General features: G+C 39.1%; 1 long non-coding RNA gene across 1 annotated transcript; it reads right to left on the bottom strand.

Annotated features, from left to right (window-relative positions):
* Nucleotides 1–837: 837 nt before the first annotated feature.
* Nucleotides 838–8611, bottom strand: LOC130884087 (uncharacterized). The gene is made up of 4 exons (XR_009058006.1): nt 7361–8611; nt 5086–5207; nt 4323–4443; nt 838–1831 (listed from the first exon to the last, which is right to left on the bottom strand). It is a non-coding gene; the product is annotated as an uncharacterized LOC130884087 (long non-coding RNA).
* Nucleotides 8612–9997: the final 1386 nt, after the last annotated feature.

Here is a 9997-nt window from a genome sequence, read left to right as displayed (position 1 = left end):
GAGAGTGGGTCAGGCTGAGATCCATCAGATAAAAGCGCAGCCAAGGGCTGAGGATGCCGCTCAGAGGGTTAAGTGTCTGCCTGGCATTCACAAAGTCCTGAGTTTGACCCCCAGAACTACATAAAACTGGGTGACACGGTACATGCCTGTGATCTCAGCACTCGGGAGATGGAGCCAGAAGGAACGGAGTTCAAGGTCAGCTTCAACTACAAAGCAATGTAGAGGCAAGTCTGGGCTACATAAGACCCTTAAAAAAACAACAACTTGCTTTTTAGGGGTCATACTTAAACAGAACTCTATCTTTGTTGGACCAGTAAAGTTTTCATATATTTCCATACTTTAAATACTTTCCCAACAGGCATCCAGACAAAGCTGGATGTTAGAAATTCATATATTTTATATATTAGATTATGTAGATAGCAAAACTTTGCACTAGAACTTCCATAATATTCACTGTGACTAGGGCAGCCTGTCCTGCCAGAAGGGGATAACTAAGTGATACGTAAATACCCATCTTTCCAACCTGAGATTTTAAAGCCTTCTTCAAATGACTGTGACATGAAATTCTGTTTTGACTGAGTTACTTAATTTTGTGAGCCTCAGTTTTTCCATCTATTAAACTGAGCATACTAATATGAAATTATTAGTTATCTTTTCATCCTGCCATTTGAATAAGTATGTCATTATGGTTTTAATTTTTCATTTCTCTGGCAGCTAAATACATTTGCTGCTTGGCAATTAGCAATTCTACTTCTAGTTAACCCTAAAGAAATGAAAACACATCAAAAAAAATCACCTGTACATTATTTTTATTGATGACATCCCCAAATAGAAATAAGTAAAATCTTTGAGAACTAATAAATAAACAAGCTGTATAATCCACTTGGTATGAGTTGCTCATATAAAGAAACAGAACACTGTTATATAGTGCAACACAGATGAGTCTCAAAGCAGTTGTGCTGAGAAGAAGAGCCATATCACAGAATATGCATTGCATGACCCCATTTATAGGAAATTCTAGAAAATGCGAGTCAGTCAAAGGGACATAAGTAATCGGTGCTTAGGGACAGCAGGGGCTGAGGGGAGGAACATAAAAGCACAAGGAGACATCCAGGGGTGGAAGACCTCCTTGTCTTCATCATGGTGGCAGTTGTCAGGATGTGTGTCGTAAGTGCCAAAATATACCAAACCATGACTTCAAATATGTGGACTTCAGAATATGTCAATCAAGCCTCAACAAAACCTTTAAAGACTTTTAGTGAAGTTTTGAAATTTCATCCTGTAACTATTTTTGGCTTTCTTTTTAAGGGGGAGGAGGTTTTCGTGGAATTGAACCCAGGACCTCATGCACGCTAGTCAAGCACACCACCACTGAGCTCCGCCTCCAGCCCAGCACATAAATGTTATGTGTCTCCTTTATGGTGAACTGTTACCTAAATTAATAACATCTGTCATATCTAAAATTAGTTTTTCTATACTACATAAATAATTCAAGTAAAATACGCAAAAAAAAGACCCACAAAAAACTTTAAAATACATTAGTCTCCCAACATTCCCTTTGCCCTGTGAAGTTCTCCTGAATCAGAGAAGTGGTATCTGTGTCCATGCTGTGGGACACAGCCCTGTCTTACTGGCAACTGGTGACAGGTCACTAAAGATGAGGAATAAAGGCATCAACAGTCCAGGCGAAAGATCCATAACCATCTGCTTCCGAGGCCCCAGGGATCCACAGCTTGTATCATCAAACTGCTCGCTGCTTCAACTCCTAAATCTCAGGATCTGACTGTTCATCCAATAAATTCTACCAGAGTCTGTTTATATGTCTGCAACCCTGAGAGAAAGAGAGTTAAATGGATATTTAATTCGTTTCTTTGATATTTATTGTATTTTCTATTACAAATAGCCATTCAACTATTGAAAACATAAGATGTTCAAACAGCTAGGAAGCACATTCACCCGTCCTTCACTGAGTAACCTTTCATCTAAGTGCACACTGTATGTCAGATACCGTAACACCAGATATTTTCACAAGACATTCAAATCAACATCTAGCTGTGTCAAGAAAGTTCAGACTAAGGAACTCTCTCAGTTACCTAATATCAAAGAGTTTCTAATTGTACTGGATTCGAGGTATATAAAGCCTACTTAACTTCAGAAGCCATCCTGGCCCCCACTCTCCACATTCTAGTTTAGGCAGAGCAATGTCTTTATTCCAAGAGCGAGTTCGCAATGTCCAGTCGCTACAGTCTCTGGTTCTGGGGGTGGGAGGACAGACATCTGGATTCCTTGCTTTGATTCTACTTTATGTGTGACAAGAATATCCTTTAACTACAGCTCAAGAGGCCTAGACACTATAGGACCCATGCCTTAGGAGCAGATGAACTATCTGTTCTGAATGTCAGGGACAATCAGAGTCCTTTTCTCTGGTGTTGATGTCTGTTACCTAAAAATAAAACTTACTATTTGGGGACCAAGAAATTGCAAAACCCTAAAAGTAAAATTGGCCAACCATAGGAAATGCCCAAGCAATGCCACTCCAGATGGGAACGCTTACTTGGAATGCCTCTGTAAAGCCTAGGCTTGCAACTGCCTGTGCCTAGGTGTGTGCAAACAATTCCTGCAGTGCTGCCTCAGCCCAAGGACCTCCCAGTGCTTTCCTTCCCGCAGAGAAACAAGTTCACTTTCAAACTTACAGCTTTCGGTTTAGTTTAAATATATTAGTCTTGATTTTAAAATAAAAAACAAATTGGGGAAGTACCTAGGTTCTCACATGATACGTGATACATTCTTCTTTCTGATCTGTAAAAATATGGATAGTACCCAAAAGTCATGTATGCTAAAAATCATCATAGTATCACTTGCAAGAAAAAAAATGGAAATGAACAATGAACAAATAATGTTAACCAAAGGAATACCTGTATTTTAGAAAACTGGACATATAAAAGTATCTCAAACTAAAACTACAGAGGGTAATATTTGTGATTTGCTAAGTAATTAAAAACAGCTGGTGAGACAGCTCAATGGGTAAGCATATTGGCCAATATATTTGCTGACCTAAGTCCACTCCTGGAATCCACATGTTGAGAGAAGAGAATACAAAAATAGGTGGGTGGCTAGGTGTCATAGCACACTCTTGTAATTCCAGCATTTGTGAGACTGAGGTAAGATGGCCCAAGTTCTAGGCCAGTCTAGGACCCATTGTTAGATCTTTTCACACAAATATTTAAAATAAGAGTTACAAAAATATTTAAAAATAGGTGTTAAGCCTGCCCTAAAAATGTGTGTGGTGTTTGTTAATGTACATGGGCTAGGAAGAAAATATGCTGAATGCTAACAGTACTGATGCCTGAGTACTCATAAAAGTCTTTGCCTCTTCCCTTATATTTTATCCCTTATTAAATACATATGTACTAAATATAATATTATCAGATCCCAAAACAGAAAAAAGATACCCATTATTTGAAAAGTTCATTAAATCTGAAAAAGAAGATTAGCTTACTTAATGACGTACCAGTGCAAATACCTTAGTTTAGTAAATGCATGTGGCTACGTAAGATATTAACATCACGGAAAAGCAAGTGAAAAATATATGGGGACTCATGGCGCACTAGCAGTGTAGCCTAGAAGTAAATGTGCGTCTGTATCTATATGGCGTATGGACACGGTATGAACTAAAACAACGAAGCACATACATGCAGTTTTATTTCCTGAATATATCTTGTTCCCAGAACTTCCTGGCCTAAACTAGTGTCCTCCAGATAAAACTAAAAGAGACACAAAAGTCATTGTACTGTTACTTTCTTCTTTATTTTAAGAACTTGGAATTTATTTCCAAGTGTATTTTAAATAGACGGTAGAAAATATTAACAATTCAATTAGTTTTAACTGAATGAAACTGCATTATAAGTGAAAGACGTGTGACCTTTGCATTGACTTGGCTCACTTTAAATATCAATAATCTTTATGCTTATCATTCCGAAACAACACCTATCAAGGATCAGTAATGGCTCTACAGCAATTATTCCCAAGCATTCTTCTCCCACTTAGACTCAACTACATGCATTGTTTTCTTCCCTAAAAGTTCCATAAACAATAAAATGCTTCCCAGAAGTTCAATTGCTAAAACATACACTCAAAAAATCACGTCATTGTCACGTCATTGTGTCAACAAAACACCCCATCTTTATTAACTGTAGCAAGTAATTCACTGCCATAAAAAGTCTCTAATATTTATAACTGGTTTATTGTTTGCCTGTTACTAATAAGTTTGTGTTACCTAAGGTGGTCCCCGTAAGGCCTTATGCTCACCCTCGCTAGCTTACCTGCTAACATGACTTCCCCGGTGGAAAAGGAAGAGGGGCAGGCCAGGCAGGGCTCTGGAGACACAGAGCAGTCCCGGCTCATTTCAGTGGCTGTGTCCATAGAGTGTTAGTCTGTTTGTACCTGCAGACAAAGGGAGACTGAGAGCCTCTGTGGGAAGGACTGGGCTACAGCTATGAGTTCTTGGTGCAGAACCCAACAATCTGCCTATTGAACCATCACAAGGAGCTTGTTTGAATGAGAAAGCAGTCAGGCATCTGTAAAGACATCTCTTGGGCGTATGGCTGTGTTCATTTAAAGCAACGCTTCTCACACTTTCTAAATTCAGGTACTTTTTTCAAATGCAATCTTACAGATCTTTGTTCATTTCTCTAACAATTTTCTAGCATCTTTACTGTCTGCTATTAGGGCACTGCTGTTGGAATTAATAACGTGGACTTTTTTCCCCCACCACAGATAATTTGTGGTGGAGGCAAACCATGAGATGTGAGAGCACTAGAAAGAATTCTTTGTAAAGTGTCAGGGCAGTGGGTAAGGGGATCTCTGTAGGTACGGAGATCCAGAAAGAACTCTCTGGGGCAGGCATATTTAAGGAGAGAGCTGGAGGACAGGACAGTCATGCAAAGCAATCAGGAAGATGGCTGCACGACACAAACCTAACAAAAGGCTGGTCCTCGGGCTGGAGTATGAAAATGCGGACCGGTGCTGCCTGGACGGCCATGTGACCTACACATTATAGGGAAATATCAGAGACCTGAGATTTACCTAAGAAGACAATCTGCTCCAAGTTCTACACTCTCCTTACAGACTTCTGCATACATCCGGTCTGCCATGGTGACATGGAGTTGCTGAGACCTCTCCAGCAGCTTTCACAAACATCTGGATATCTGAAACAGAAGTGAAAGTTTCTATCAAGAGTCTCTCACTTCCTAAGACAGCCTGCACTTACGAGTCAACAAATGGAGCCTAAGGCAGCACCTTCTCCTGTGCTCTGTGCCTCCATCGCCCCATCTAGGGAATACTGCAAAACTTAGCAATCACTTGCCACATCCCTTATACTATCCACCATTAACATAAATCAAGGCTTCCCATTTGTAATTTATGTTTTAGCATTGAAAGAATACTTTGCTAGTTATTTTAAATACATAAATCAAGTCAAAAACCTGTTATAAAATATTAGAGCTGTCATAAAGTCCTCTGATTTATTTAACAATGTGTAACTTTTTTGATTTCAATTTATTTCAAGATTTTAGGAAGAAAAATGGTTTTCTGTCTCATCCTGTCCTTATTTTTATTCCTTCATTTGGGAGATTACATCTCAGCTCAAACCATTTTTAATAATAAGATATGTAATTTTTAACTGTTGATATTTTAAAAGAATGGAAATGATTAAGATTAATCGTGTAGTGTTTGATATACTCAAATAATAATATATTAGTCTAAGCAGGATTATTATTCATGTCTGATAGTCAAGTTATATTTTAACTTCATCCAAATAGAGAGAAATTTACTCTCTTATTTGCCTAAAAACCGGAGCTGCTATTCAATAGAAAGAAATGAATATGGACTCAGCACTGCTTGGGAGCCCACAGCTTACAAAGGACATACATTCACAGAAAAAGACTATTCAATAGCACTTTGATAGGATAAAACAAAGAGAAAATTGTGTCCGTGGACCACATAAAAGTTCTTCTCAGAGGTGTAACTTCACAGAAATTAAGAACCCAGTCCATGAGGCAGGTATAATTACACTGGCAATTCCATTTGGGAAGAAGAGGAAGGAGGACCATGAGTTCAAGGTTAGCCTGGATAACCGTGCGGTCAAAGCCAGCATAGGCTACAGAGATCTTATGGCAAACAAAGCAGAGAAGTCTACATAAGAAAGGCATTGAAAAAGACAGAATCTTAATAAGCAAATAGAACAACGGAAGAGATTCTTTCTTCTTCTCTGCCCACGCTAGGTCTCAAGTCAGAGAGATTGACACTTTTAGGAGTCATTGTATGTATGGTTTCCATATACTGGGTCTGAGAATCAGAGTTCAAGGTTGATCATAGAAAGAATGGATAAATTTATTCACTTACATTTGATGAATTTCTGTACTTATTGCAGTGTGTGTATGTATATGAGAGAGAAGAACTCAGGGAAAAGCCACATGCTGCAGGGCCTCTTATGTGCATTTTAGAACGGACAGCAAAGATTCATACTTTGCCATGATATTCTAATCTACATGATGGCTTTTTAGCATTTACCCAGAAATAATATTGTAGACAGTGCTGAACTAAGATTCACTATAAATGCTGGGCAGTGGTGGCACACGCCTTTAATCCCAGCACTTAGGAGACAGAGGCAGGTAGATCTCTGAATTTGAGGTCAGCCAGTTCTGTTACACAGAGAAACCCTGTCTCAAAAAAAATATATATTCATTATAAAATGAGACTATAGTTCATGATAGAAAGGTTACAAATACAAATAAAAATTAGCTTAATCATTCCTACATTACATGTTTATTATTCCTATAAAAATTATTAAATTTAACAAAAAGGAGAGGTTGAGGAAAAACTGAAACAGACTAGAAACTGTGTGTCCATTTGATATAGAAACAAACAAACAAAAAACAACTCAGAGGTTTCAGTTCCACCAAGAACAAAAGAAAAATACAAAAGGGTTTGGCAGTCTAATAAAACAGTGTGTTTGAAACTTGGGGTTTTCTACCCCTAAGAAATAGCCATTTAAAGGGATCTTTAAAACCACTGCAGTTTTCTGTATCAACTCAAGCCTACAGCAACAGCCTCCATTCGATTTCACGTTTCTCTTTACTGTTCCAGGGAAGAAACACACGTGAACAAATCCCACGAAGCTGCTCTCTCCTCCCAGCCGCAGTAGTACACGCCACCACTGCACACATCCACGTCCTCTGAATTCACACCACTCCTGGCACACAGACCACTTACACGCATGGTGAAAATATTAGAGGATTATCAAAGCAAAGAGAAGTATCATAAGGTCAATGAAGAAATACTGAAAAACGATGTAACTTACCAGTTTTAATTCAAATACTTGCAGACATTGTAAAAAGAAAAAGAATTGCTTCTTAGGTTGAAAGAGCCATCTGGAGACAGAAGGGAGAGAGAGAGACTTCATTCTCAGTAATACTGAAAACAAAGCAAAGCCATTGCTTAAGAGAAATAAAGAAGAATGGTTAGCAGTCAAGCTTAGACTGGGCAAATATTTAGGAACAAAGGGTAACTGTAAGCCACGGCATTAGGAAGTTTATTATTAAATCACCTCCATTTTCAGATTCTCAGCTTCTGTGAGTAACCTTCTCACAATGCTGTCTACACCACACATGGTAATAAAAGCAGTAAATGGACAACTAGAAGTTACAGATTGAGAAAACAATGTATTTACAGATCAAAGTTAAATTCAGCTTCTCTGGTTCACAGCCTGCCCCATAAAATGAAAGAGAAAGACTCAGATGTTTGAATTTGGCTCCCAGTGAGAAGCCGTCTTGTTGACTAAAGCCCTCACAGCTGTCCTCTCTGAGTCTCCATGAGCTTCTCCATTCATGTTCCTCTTAGCACTGTCGCGGGAGCCTCAACATTACTGCTTTTTTCTGGGGGTGCATGTATCCAGGTCGCCAATTTTAAGGGGAAAAAGAAGAGCAGATGGGTTGGTGAAATGTGCTCAGAAGAGTGTTAAATTTGGCCCCAACTTAAAAATACATTTACCTAGTATTCTTCCTTAAAAACTGAGCTATATTCATACTAAATCCATTATATTTAACTAGCAATTTGGACGGAAATAGAAAACACTATCCTGAGTGAGGTAAGCCAGACCCAAAAAGAGGAACATGGGATGTACTCACTCATAATGAGTTTCTAGCTATAAATAAAGGACATTGAGCCTATAATTCGTGATCCTAGAGAAGCTAAATAAGAAGGTGAACCCAAAGAAAAACATATAGTTATCCTCCTGGATATTAACCTTCATCAGGCGATGAAAGGAGACACAGACAGAGACCCACATTGGAGCACCGGACTGAAATCCCAAGGCCCAAATGAGGAGCAGAAGGAGAGAGAGCACGAGCAAGGAACTCAGGACAGCGAGGGGTTCACCCACACACTGAGACAATGGGGATGGTCTATGGGGAACTCACCAAGGCCAGCTGGACTGGGTCTAAAAAAAAGCATGGGATAAAACCGGACTCGCTGAACATAGCGGACAATGAGGGCTGCTGAGAAGTCACGAACAATGGTACTGGGTTTTGATCCTACTGCACGTACTGGCTTTGTGGGAGCCTAGGCTGTTTGGATGCTCACCTTACTAGACCTGGAAGGAGGTGGGAGATCCTTGGACTTCCCACAAGACAGGGAACCTGACTGCTCTTCAGGCTGCTGAGGGAGGGGGAGTTGATTGGGGGAGGGTAATGGGAGGTGGTGGCGGGGAGGAGGCAGAAATCTATAATAAACAAACAAACAAATGAATGAATGAATGAGTGAATGAATGAATAAACTGAAAAAAAAAACCAATTACAGAGGATAGGGATGTTAAAGAGCATCCTGAAGAAGCAGTCAGTGCTAAGATGCTGAGATAGAGGACCACTCTCTGTCTAACCCGCTGAAGGTATTAAAATGTTTATAAATGGGGCTGGCAAACACCTGTAATCTCAGCACCCCAGAGGCTGAGACAAGAGGTTCACAGATGAAGGCCTGGTACACAGGGAGACTGTGTGTGTATTATTTAATGATATGCATTAACCACATAACAACAAACTGTATGCAATGTGTGGCCTGCACTTGGACCCTAATTTATACAAACCAAATGAAAGAAATTGTCCATTAATTTCATGTAAATTTAAACTTGGATTTGAGATGGCAGTTACAGAGAATTGGATGACCTTAGAAAGGTCCCTATGCATTAAAAAGTAAGTGCTGAAGTATTTAGTAGTTCAGGGTAAGATAGTTGAAATTTTCTTTAATATTCTCAAGAAACAAAGGGAGATTAGTTTAAAAAACATGTGCAAAATGTTATCACTGAAACAGAGACAAGTACATGGGAGTTCTTTGGAAATTAAAAAAAAATTTCTTTGAAAGCCAACATTACCACCTATTTTCAAAAGGAACATAAATATCATAATTTATCTCAAAATAAAAATATTCCAAATGTTCCGCAGTAGCAACAAAAATTAAACTTTATATAATTATGATAAACCAATTTGATAAAATAACTTAGTAATTAAAATGGCAATATGAAAGACTAAAAGAACAAAAATGCCTGTAGAGTCAACATGTTAGAATGAGGGCTGGAAGCACACTCTTCTGAGAGCTCAAGTTTGTATAATATAAACAAACCACAAATAACAAATAAAGCAGGGCAGTGGCAAGTGTAAGGATGGTGACATGCTTGCCACACGGTGACACAATATTGCTTCTGAAACAAAAAGGGACATGAAGACAGTGATGAAGAACTGACGACATGCACAGGCCGGCACTTATCTTGCTATACTGGAAACCGCACCAGCTTTGATCTTGGACAATCGGGACAGATTATTTAAGCAATCTGAGGATGCTTCCTCATCTGTAAAATTAAAGCAGCCACCCTGTAGGAACAGTGCAGACTCCGAAACGGTCAAAGTAAAGGCCTGCAACTGCACAGGCACATAGTACACCTTCAACG

Source organism: Chionomys nivalis, chromosome 11 (genome assembly GCF_950005125.1).
Source record: "Chionomys nivalis chromosome 11, mChiNiv1.1, whole genome shotgun sequence".
In the NCBI taxonomy this organism is placed as follows: Eukaryota; Metazoa; Chordata; class Mammalia; order Rodentia; family Cricetidae; genus Chionomys; species Chionomys nivalis.
The sequence above is the reverse complement of the archived record's forward strand: the minus strand, read 5'-3'. Positions and strand labels throughout refer to the sequence as shown.